Raw genomic sequence first — 12804 nt, 5'->3', positions numbered from 1 at the left:
AACTAGCTCTTGTAGACCAGGCTGGCCTCAAACTCACAGAGATCTGCCTGTCTCTGCCTCCCGAGTGCTGGGATAAAAGGCGTGTGCCACCACTGCCCGGCTTGGCTCTGGGGTTTCTTACGGGAGCCTCCATTCCATTTCTTTGGTCTGGATTGCTGTTTTTCTTTCATAGCCATGCTGGTTTGGTTATAACCCTATAGGATATTTGAGAGCAGGTCCTTCAGTGTTTCTAGCATTCCCTTGCTGTTTAACATTGCTATGCTGCATTTGCTGATCTTTGTGCTCATATGAGCCTTAGGGTTGCCTCTTCTTCTAGTCGTTTGAAGAATTCATTGGAATTTCTGTGATGATTGTATTGAATCTGTACATTGGTTTTGGTAACTTATCCATTTTATTGGTTTAGTATCTTTTTAATTAGTTCTGTATTTTGAAGATTTATTGTAGAAGTCTTTCACTCCCTTGGTTAAGTTAATAATTACACATTCTCTTTCTGGTTAAGTTAATTTTGTTTTATTTTCTATTTTATTTTATTTTTAAAACAATCTTATTTTACATACCAGTTCCAGTTTCCTCTCCCTCCTGTCCTACTGCTCTCCCATGTTCTCCCCACCCTAACCCCATCCACTTTTCAGGGTGAGGCAGAGAGCAAGGAAGAGTACCTAAGTTAGTTTAAATTCTCCCTCTCCTCTTTCTCTCCCCCTCTCTCTGTAGACCACAGATTGACATCAGTTGTCTTCTTCCACAATTGTTTTCCACCTTATATTCGAGATGAGTTTACTTCCCTGTTTCTGGAGCTCACCAGTTTTCTAGTCTGGATGGCCAGCAAGCTCTAGAAATCATTCTGTTTCCTTCTGACCATAGAATTCATGTGTGTTCTTTCCCGAGCAGTTTTTCACATGGATATTAGGAATCTAAAGACAGGGCCTCATGTTTGCAAGGGCAACATTTTTCTAACTGAGAAACCTCCCTCGTTAAAAGTGTTTATCAGATGTAAGAATTTTCTGGCTTAGATATTAGAACCTTCTAGGAATCAGATTTTGTGACCAACTATAGGAATGCTTTTAGTTTTTTCTTCCTAATTTGTTTTGATTTTATTCTCTGGTGTTATTGCTATTACTGACTTTTGAGCATAGCATTGAACAAACCTGGAGAAATAGTTTTGTTTTCTTACTGATTTTAACAGAAAAGCTTTCAGTTTCCCCATTTGGCAGAGGACTGGGTGTAGTCGTACATACACTCTTTTTGTGTTGAAGTGCATTCTTTCTATTCCTATTTTCTTCAGAGCTATTATCGTGTCAAAGCTTGATCGCTTTATCTGTATGATGTGTTCATGTGATTTTTGTCTCTGATATGTTGCATTTTATTTATACTTTAGTATATTGCTGAACTTATATTATAGCCTTAGAATGAAAGTTACTTGGTCATGGTATGTTGTTCTAGGGTTTGTTTTTTTTTCTTTTTTTTTTCTTTTTTTTTTTTTGTCTTTTGCTGTGATAAAGCACCATGATCTAAAACAGCTTAAAGGAGGAATGGGTTCATTCTTCTTACAAGTCTAGGTCACTGTCCATTATTGAAGGAAGTTAAGGAAAGAACTCAAGGAAGAACTGAAGGTAGGCTGGATTACTACTCCACACCCCATTGTCCAAGGAAATCACTTCACAGTCAAAGTGAGGAATCACCAAGGATGGTGCTTGCTGGCTGGAAGGCAGACTTTTGCTAAGCTAGATTTTACATATGTAGTACATGACCACCTGTCTATGGAATGGTAATGCCCACAGTAGGCTGGAACTACCCATATATCTATTAACAGCCAAGACAGTCTTTCACATCCTGGCACACATTCTAACTTGATCTAAATAATTCCTCAACCCAAGCTTACCTTCCAATTGTCTCTAGGTTATGAATGTTGACACTTAAAACTAGCCAGGATAAGTATTAGTTTCGTAATGTATTTGTGAATTTGTTTTGCAAATGTTTTCTTGGGAAAATTTCACCTATATTTATCTAGTAAATTGGACTATATGTTTCTATATTGTATGTTATCTAGTTTTGTCTTCATAGAATGAGTTTGGTGGTGTTCTGTCTCTTTGTGTTTTATGATACATCTCCTCAGTGTTAGATCCTAAAGATTTGTTAAGATTCTGCAGTGAGTATTCTTGTTCATGGGTTTTATTTGCTTCAAGGCAATTATTTAGGCTTGAATCTCATGGATTGCTGTGAATATGTTTATAATTGTTCGTGTCTGTGCTGGTTAGTTTCATTGTCATCTTGATACATCCCAGAGTCACTAGGGAAGAGAAAACCTCAAGTGAAGATTATCACTATTGAATTGGCCTGTGGGCTTAACTGAAAGGCATTTTCTTGATTGATGTTTGATGTGGGAGGAGCCAGCCTGTTATGGGTGAGTGTTAGAGTTTCTATTGATGTGAAGAGACACCATGACCCTGGCTACTCTTATAAAAGAAAACATTTAATTGAGGTGACAGGTTACAGTTTCAGAGATTTAGTTCATTTTCATCAGGGTGGGGAGCAAGGTGGCCTACAGGCAGACATAGTGCCGGGTACATCAGAAGGCAACAGGAAGTAGACTGACATACTGGGTAGTAGTAGCTTGAGCATATATGAGACCTTAAAGCTTATCGCTACCATGCCATAATTCCTCCAACAAAGCCATACCTTCTAATAGTGTCATGCCCCATGAGATTATGGGGTCAGTTACATTCAAACTACTACAGGGTGCTAATGGATTATATACTAAGAAGGCTCAGTGGTTAAGAGCATTAGTTGCTCTTCCAGAGAAACTGGGTTTGATTTCAGTCATCTACATGTTGGCTTCCAACTGTGTAATTCCAGTTCCAGAGGTTCTGATGTCCTCTTCTTCCCTCAGTATACACCAGGCATGTGCTTGATTTTTGGGCATACATGCATGTAGACAAAACACCTACACATAAAATAAACTTTTTTTAAGAAAAGAAAGCTTAAAAAGCCATGGAGAAAAAGTCACTAAATCAAACAACAGTTATAAATATGTGTGTGTTAATATGCGTGCATGTATAAATTATTGAGTCATTAGAAACAAAGAGGTGACTTGACAACACACCCAGAGCATGGAGACCTGTGTTTCATCCATATCCTGGGACCCATATGGTGGTGGGAGAGAATTTTCAAGTTGTCTTCTGACCTCCACATACATAGGAATGCTCGCAATATACACACAATATAATAATAATACAATGGAAGTTGAATTAATAAATAAGAGGTAATAATTGCATTTTTGTTTTAATGATTCTTATCTACAAATAATTGCTGTGGATCCCACACTTCATAGTACTTAAAGGAAAAATTTATATGACAGACTTTCTACTCTCTAAGAGAATGCATCTCCTTTGAGAAGATAGTGTCAACCTTTATGAAAGATTGTAGAAAACAACATGGGGCAGCCTTAGCATTTCTTCACTAGGTGAAGGACCATGAGACATGAGAGAAGGTATAAGAATCTTTGGGAAAAGAAGCTCTCCATAGAATAAGACAGTAAGAAGGAAGAAGGGGTTGGCATGGTGAAAGTACGATCACGAAGTCCAGAGAGAAGTCAATATGGCTGATTTTCTGTAGTTTTCCTTTCTGGAATAAAGATTATACACATTTTCATGCCCTTATTTCTCTGTAGGTAACCTTTGTAATGGGCCTGAACTCACCGAGTCAAATCTGAAAGGATGGGTTTAGAGATCCAGTGTGGGAATATTCTTAACATATAAGACTGAGTCCTGCTGGATGCATTACCTAGTTTGTATGAATGAAATATCTATTTTGATCATAAATTGTTTTTATTTCCTTTAAATTTATTAGTTATTTTAATGGTCTTGTCATATTAAAAAAAGAAGTGTTGAGCTTATCATTCTATCATCCCAATTCTTATATTGTTAGCGCATTCCATCTCATCCCATTAATATATCCTCCATGTGCTCATTACTACAGTTTATCTGTGTTGTGTATTTATTCTTTTAAATTTCCTTTTACATCTATTCATATTCTCCTCTATGTTACCTATAATGCTTAACACAGCCACATTTAGCAAATATTCTAATTACTATTCTTAGATGATGCATAGGATTCTTAAATTCATATCTGACTTGATACAGATAAAAAGTTTATGAGTCTCAAAAGGGTTATAATGCAATGGAGAGAAGGGAGAAAAGTAGAGGTTAAGAGAAGGGAAGACGGTGTTTAGCAGCAACTAGTTCACTAAAGCTTGAAACAGAGAGAAAAAAGTAAAATACCAAGAAATGATTTCAAAAGAAGCTTTAAAAAAATTTTCCTTCCAACTCTAAAATAGCATATTGCTAAGGCCAATTCTGTTTTAAAGTTCATATGAAGTTAATATTTTGATTTAACATTTCTCCTAAGTCAACATATTGAAAAGAATTTATAAGAATTAAGAAGTAATTACTCTTCATAATAAGAAATATTTTACTTGTAGTCATAACCCATCATGATAATTATCACTGAAAAGGGATCTAGTAAAATAATAGCAAATCAACTGAGAAACTGTATTGATAAATATTATTTTCCAATGTATAGCAGAATATTCTGATGCTTAGAAAACATGTTATCCTAAAGTATGTCAATTTGTCTATTTTTAAAGCTTTTTTCTATACTATTTATGTGTCTGAGTGTATGCCACAAATGATCATTTTGCTCATGGAACTCAGAAGAGAGCATTAGATCCCCTGGAGTTAGAGCTATAGGCAGTAGATAGCAGCCTGATGTGGGTGGTGGAAACCAAACTTGAGTCCTCTACAAGAGCAACAAAGTGTGTGTGGCAACCATGTCATATCTAGCTCCTGATTTTCTTTTAAAGTTAAAATAATTTGATAATATGTTTTTCTTTAACTATTTTAAGCACATCTTAAATGATAACTGATTATTTTAAGTTGTGTAATGATAGGTTGAAGAATCTGAGTCAGAATGATACTGGATATAACTGTCCAAAATACATAAATTTCATGAGATAAATGGCCTCACATCATTCTTCGTGATTTGAGTTAGGCTAACTTCTAAGGAAATAAAGTCCTGAAAACTTACCACTTCTTAAACATGAGGCTGGAAAAGAGTTTTAGCTCCAAAACTGTTCCGTACCAGTCTAATCATTTAGAAATGTTATTTCTAGAGCCAGAACTAATTCATACAGAAGAGCATGCAAAGCAGCATCAGAAACATCACCTGTGTGTCAGCAGTGATCCTTTTATTATTGATAATGTGAGCATTGGCTATGGTCTTGGACAAACAAGATATATATACATATGGATATATATACATATATCCATATGTATATATACTTAAGTATGAAGAGGGGTACTACTATCGAAAATAACAGTCAGAAAACAAGAATGTATATATTTTAACTTTCAATAAATATATTAAAGGGGCTAGAGAGATGGATCAGTGATTTAGAGCACTTCTCTTGCAGAGCACCGATGTTTATTTCTCAGTATCCATATCTGGTATCTCACAACCCTCAGTAATGCCAGCTTCAGGGAAATCAATACCTTTGGCTTCTGTGAATATCAGTACTTGGGTATAAATACTCACTTATAGATGTACCAATACATAATTAAAACAATTAAAATAAATCTTAAAAATACATGTTTAAATAAACTCTTTAAAATTAATCCGAATCCGAAATAAAGCCATATGTTGAAAGAGAATGTTTTTCAAGAAAACTTGTGGCTAGACAGACTTGGTTCAACCGTTTATTGACTATTTCCAAAATAGTAGCACAGGCTAAATCAAGCGAGTGTATGTCTTTTTTGGCATGTATAAACAACTTCAGTCTATATTAAGATGCTTATCTTATACATTTTCATAATGGTTATGATTTTCTATATTGTTTTCTTTGCTATGCCATTGTAAATACAAAATAAATTCTGGTACAGTTTTAATAATAATGAACATAAAAGTGGGAAAATCAGTAGTGGAAATTCTGTTTCTCCCCTCACACATCTTGGGCACATAATGTGAGAAGATACTTCAGTTGTCTTTGTGTGTTTCAAGGACAATGTGTTAGTCTTGTCTGAGTTATACACAGAGTTCTTCCTTTGAGAAGAATATGGCTAAAATATCTCCAAATATTCCACCCTAAATTATCATTAAGAATAAGATAGAGGCTATCTTCTACTAAGTTATCATTCACAGGGACAATGTGGTTGAAATTGTTCTCAAGGACAGGTAAGCTGACTCATCTGATATAGAGGCTTGCATGCAAGTCTGGTAACCTGAGTTCTGTCCTTAGGACCTTGATAAAATGGAAGAACTGACTCCACTGGGCTGTCTTCTGTCCTCCACACAAATGCTGTGCACAGTCACTCCACATCTCTCTCTCTCTCACACACAATAATAATAAATACATTCTAAATGAAAGCATCATCAATTGCATCCATTGTTGCTAATAAGTCCAGCAAATAATACATTTGAATATCTTTTGATCAAAACAAAAGGCCGGAATGAATGTTATTTTCCTTTTTTAAACATAATGTGCTTGAACATTGCAAAGAGAACTTAGGACTCCTTCTTCTCAAACCCATCCTGGAGACTTGCAGTAGTACTCATAGTTCCAGCAATTGCCTTTGTTTAGGTCTTCCTTTGATCCCTGTGGGGCTGGAGGTATGCATCAGATAAGAGCTGGAAGAGAGCAGGAGTCCGAATCTGCCATTGCTTTGGAAATGGCCGCCAGAGAAGCCTGTGTTCTGAAATGTAGCCACAGCCAGTCAGACTATTTGGAGCAATTTCATACTGAAGTTACACACCTTTGGCCATCTTATGACTGGTTCAGCCTTTCGTTTTATTTCTGAATAATTTCACATCTGGCTAACTCCCAGTCATGGAGACCTCATTAAAACTTTTTAAGAATGATCATCAAAGGAAGTTTTAGTTAGACAGGAAAGTTCAGTTTACAGATTTATTGCACAGTTGGGTGGCCACAGTTAATGATAATGTGTATTTTGGTATTATGGAGAATATATTTCTAATGTCTTATCACCAAGACTAACATAAGTTGGCTGAAAATTATGTTAATATGTTGATTTAGTCTTTACACAATATTCATGTATAACAAAGCACCACACTGAACACTAGTACTTATTTAATATTATATATATGTAGTCCCTATACTAAAATAATGATAATATATGAACATGGTCACATGCACCTGTAATCTAGGACTCAAGACCCTAAGAAAGGAAGATTAGAGTAAATTCCAGGTCAGAATGAGAGAAAGACCCTATCTCAGAAAGAAAAAAAAAATAATTTTAATAAAATGAACTTAAAAGCGAATATTAAGTATGAAGTCACATATTCAAATTTATATTCATTTATGGTGATTTAAGCAAACAAACTACATTCTCAAAAGACGTTTGTGAGTTCTGAAGTTGGTAATGCAATTTCTCCCTCCCTTTCAGCCTTTGGGAATGTTCAGCCTCTGCCCCTAAGTAATGCAGACCTTATGTGGGGTCTGGGAGGGTGGATTCTGAAACCTCCTAGTGAAAAAAAAAAAAAAAGAAAGAAAGAAAGAAAGAGAAAAAAGAAAAGAAAAAGAAGCAACGAAAGAGCAGATATTTTGGTCTCACAGTGGAAGCATAGTAAATTAATATTGAATGTGCTTGTGAGACACATGAGTTCAAGGAGGCTCTGGTTTTTTGGCAAGCACAGATTGATAACAGCAGTCCATCATACTGTCGCAAAGCTTTCTCAGCTCCCACTGCTGTTTATCAAGAAATTGACGTTTAGAAAAACAGATGTCTAAGGCAGTCTTTAGAGGAAGGAAATAAATGCCTTGACTCCCGATCCAGTTATTTTTAACACAACCGAATCTCTTTCAAAGTCCTTGTTTGTTTGTTTTTTTGTTTTTTGCTTTGAATACAGGGTTTAGTTGTGCAGCTCTGGTTGTTCTGGAATTCACTTTGTAGACCAGGCTAGACTCATCTTCCTGCCACCATGTATGTGCTCAAAATTGAACATGAAACCTTTGGAAGAGCATCCAGGGGAAGAGCCACTGAGCCATCTCTCTATCAGTCAAGGATATGTGGGGTTATTGTGTGTATGTTTGTGGTTGCTTTTTAAATTGACACAAATAATTTAAAAAACATCAGAAAAATGCTTGAATTAAATATATTTACATATACACATAGGTTATGTGAATCAATATTAGCTACCTAGAGGATCAATAGATGACAGACAGATGATAGATAACAGACAGACAGAAAATTAGATAAACGTAGATCTACTTGCAGATGTCTAAAAGTTAAACTACTTTTATCACCATCTAAGCAGAAAAATATTACCACACGCATGTAAGAAATAAAGAGAAAAGTGTGGTTTTAATTACTTCAGTTGCCTTAATTTGACCAAATTACATTTTTATCATAATTTAAATGTCTCAATATTTACTACCCATGCCATGATTCTTTCTTTTCAAATAACTTTGAGTTTTATGTGTGGTTGCTATGCCTTTCTCTGTGTCTCACTCCTTCTGTCTCTTTCTCTCTGCTCCTGTGTATCTCTCTTTCTTTCTCACACAAACACACACAATCATGCACCCTGCCCTGCTACCACCATTCATAGTATCTATTGTTGTTCATCTTCACTCCATGTCTCTTTCCCATTTTTCTGTGTCAATCCAAAAGAGATGATATAGTTTCAATTTGAGAGTTATCCTGGTGTAGATGCCCATGCCTGTTACCCAGCATTCAGCCTGGATTGCTTAGTGCATTCTGGGCTAAAGAGTTATCTCCACTTTGGAGCAATGGAATGCACTTTTAGTTCACATCTTCTACCTACAAATGTCATGCATTTACCCTACTCTGCCTTTGTCTTCTGCAATGTCAGGATTAGTGGCACATTAGTCTACATTACTGCGTCATAGCATTTCAGATAGGAGGTTCATCCTTCCTTTAGTTCTAAGCAACTCAACTATGAGTCTTTTCCTTATTAAACTAAAAATTTCCACTTTTTGTTCAAGGGTAGCAAATACATTCAGTGGCCTATTTCACTGCTATCGAGCAATGAGTTCTTTATTAGATGATATCAGGGTTACCTGAACCCAGATAAATAGTTACTTTGCCATTGTTGTCATAAAGCACCTCGACAAAAGCAACTTCAGGAAGAAAAGCTTCATATTGGCTTTTGGTTCCAAAAGCATAGCGTTAGAAGAGAAAGGCAACAGGAATAAGAAGCTGGCTGGCAGGATTTTATCTTTATATATTGTCTTAGTTAGGGTTTCTATTGCTGTGAAAAGACACCATGACCACAGGAACTCTTATGAAGAAAAAAATATTTAATTGTGATTCACTTACAGTTCAGAGGATTCATCCATTATCCTCATGGTGGGAAGCATGGTGGCATGCAGGCAGACATGGTACTGGAGAGGTAGCCGAGAGTTCAGCATTTTGACTCACAGGCTACAGGAAGTAGTCTCTCTCACTGGGTGTGACTTGAGCATATTGAGATCTCAAAGCTCATGACCACAGTGACCACTTTCTCCATCAAGACCACCCCTACTCTAACAAGGCCGCACCTCATAATAGTGCCACTCCCTTTGATGGCCACCAGTGGCCTACTTCCCCCAGCATAATTCCACTTTCCATACCTTTCCGAAACAGCAGCACCAATGAGAAAACATGTGTTCAAACACATGAGGCTCTGAGGGACATTTTTTTTTTTTGTAAAAACCTCAATGCTAAGCATCTAAACATTGGAGTAGTTGGTTTTATAACCAAGATATCTGCTAAGACTAACAGTGGGTAATGTGTACAGCATGAATCCATTGCACAGAGGATGAGTGACATTTCTTATGGGTTGGAAATGTACGATATGAGATATCTTCCTGTTATGTAAAATGTCACAGATTTTTAAATTTAGGACTTTCATATTTCTAGAAATTTCCACTCAAATTTTTTTGATTCCCTTAAGTATGGGTAAGTGAAAAAAAACTTTAGTTTCTATTTCCATAATTTACTAAAACCCTTGAAGATCTCATGTATTTGTTGGCTGGTTCCACAACTTTTTTCCATATCTCTCTGTTTCAGTTATTCAACTAGTTTATTTGTATTTGCATTGCTAAACTGTCTGAGATTTTTATGTATTAGATACATATTCCTTATTTGATCATGTCTGCAGTTTAATTTAAAAAGAACATGTGTGTTCTGCTCTTGCATGTATGTCTATGGACCACATGTATGCAGTGGGTCAGAACAGAACGAAAGCAGATCATCTGCAACAGGAGATGCAGAGTTGTTACCGCTTGGAATGCAACCATGGTCCACCTGTGAGAGCAGCCAGTGCTCTTAACCACTAAGATCATCTCCCCAGTCCCTTTCTCTGTGTTTTTTTTTTTCTAAGAATATTGCTTTTTGTTTTACTTTATGATTGCTATCTTTGGCTATAGAAAGATCTTTGTTTGGGGAAATGGGGATATAGATCATTTGGTAGACTGCTTGCCTAGTATGAATGAGGCCCTGGATTTAAGACCTAGTGTCACATAAGGCAGATGAGGTGTACTCCTGGTACTTTGGAAGAGGATGGAAGTTAGAAGTAAAGGGCATTTTTAGCTATGTATTGAGTTTAAGGCAAGCCTGAGCTACAAGAAATTCTCTCTGAAATTAACCAATTATGACTTCAAATGTACTTATTCTTTCTTTTACTTATTTTATTTTAATTAAATTAAGTTCTGTATTTTTGTTTACAATTATTATAATTTTAGTCTTAAATTCTTTGATTCATTTTTAATCCACTTTTGTATATGAGGAACGGAAAATAAAATCATTATTGTCCATGTGAGACACACAGGATTATTGGAAAATATTATTATTTGCCATTGAAGAGGTTTCACATCTCTGTCGTATATGAATTATCTAGAAATGTATGAATTTTTATCTCTGGACTCTCTTATGGTCTTTAATGTCTATATGTATACATAAATTTGCACTCAGGTATTTTCCCCACCCCATCTTTCTCTAACTATGCCCTGTCAACTTTAGTACTTCTGTTTTTTTAATTATTTTTCTTATTTTTATCCTTCTCAGTGTATATTCTTTTTCTCTTTTAAGTTATACATTTTTATTATTGACAATTTTATATAAGTGTACATTGAAAAATGATGATATCCACTTGCCACCTTCCCAACACCTGCATATTCTAACATGTGTGGAGGTCATGAGATGACACGTAGGAGTTCGTCCTTTGCTTCCATCATGCAGATTCTACAGATCAAACTGAAATAGTCAATATTAACAACTTTCCTATTTGAACCCACAAGTGTCCTACAAGTAATAAATTAGAGTAATTTAAATGCAATTAAATACCTACTTCAATAGTATACAGAAAATAGTCCTTAATCCTTCCATTACATCTCTCTCCTCTGTATGGTTGCTTCCATCTCTGTCATATATGGATACAATATCATACACAACAGATACTGTTTTATAATTAGTGATTATGCAGCTATTGTCTATAATCAACAGAAAAAAGAAGTTGACAGAAATGTTTTCTGCCTTTCATAAGCTCATATAGTCACTTCTGGTAATTTATTTTGCATCTTCCTGTGGTGGAAGCTGCTGTCTTGTGTACCCTCACGTTTCATGCCAGAGTCTTTTCTTGTGTGGGTCTAATGGCCATGTGTACCCTGATGCCTTGTATTCTTTGTAAATAGTATATTTCATTTAATGATTAAGAAATATATAACAATTCCCTTAGATCCCAAATGGCTTCTTACTGGATTACTCATCTATATATGTGGTATCATTTTTTTTTCTCCCTACCTCTCTGTTTGAGTTTTTTCCATTTGAATTTCACAAGTCTATTTTAGGATTTCTTTTTTGTTTTGATAAGTTCTAAACTTGTTGACCCTCTTGGGTAGGACAATGAACATTGATTAAAGGGGAAATATTTGTCACAAGTTTTTGAAATTTCATTTTGTTCCTTTTTCTTTATCTCCTCTGTCTCTAGATTTTTGTTCATTTTATACTCTATAATATTTTTTAAAAAACAGAAACTTTATTTTTAGCTCTAGAAATTAATATAATAACTCTTTGTGATATTTGTGATGTTTTCTGAATAATAACTACCACATGTCCATTCTGAAATGAAATGACTTAGATATTGCCATCTTGAGTGCTGTGTGTCATCATCATTGTCTCAGTTAATGTTTCTACTTCAGTTTAGAGACACCATGACCTTTGAAAGGAAAACATTTAATTGAGATGACAGTCGCATGTTTAGTCCATCATCATCATAGTGGGGAGCATGGCAGTATGTAGGCAGATATGGTGATGGAGAAGGAACTGCTTCATATTGATATGCAGACAACGGGATGTAGATTGTCTCCTAATATTTCTACTCCTTTTGAGGGCCATTTTCTTACAAACCATTGCAACCATCATCATCATCATCATCATCATCATCATCATCGTCATTGACTCTGTCCTAGTTAGTTTTGTCAACTTTACCTAGCCTAAAATTATCTGATGGGAAAATCTTGATTGGAGAATTTTGTAATTCATATTGAACAGTTGAACAGTGTGCATGTCTGAAGGGACTTGTCTTGGTTATTAACTGGTGCAGGAGGGCTGAACCCATTGTGAATGATACCATTCCTAGGCAAGTGAACCTGGGCTGCATAAGAAATAAATCACTTTTGGTAAGATTGCTATTTTACTATGTTAATTCTACCTACCCAAAAGCATGGAAGATCTCTCCATCATCTGGTGTCTTCTTTAATTTTTTTTAAATCTTCAAAGATTTAAAGTTCCTGTC

General features: G+C 35.6%; 1 protein-coding gene across 3 annotated transcripts in view; it reads left to right on the top strand.

The window, feature by feature from the left end:
* Positions 1-12804, top strand: part of Dpp10 (dipeptidyl peptidase like 10) — a 1484741-nt gene that overhangs the window by 1120405 nt on the left and 351532 nt on the right. The gene's annotated exons all lie outside the window — the stretch shown is intronic.

This window comes from Microtus oregoni, unplaced genomic scaffold (genome assembly GCF_018167655.1).
Source record: "Microtus oregoni isolate MIOR12 unplaced genomic scaffold, Mior012 000003F_ref0000135, whole genome shotgun sequence".
Taxonomy (NCBI): Eukaryota; Metazoa; Chordata; class Mammalia; order Rodentia; family Cricetidae; genus Microtus; species Microtus oregoni.
This window is presented reverse-complemented; position numbering and strand designations above follow the sequence as displayed.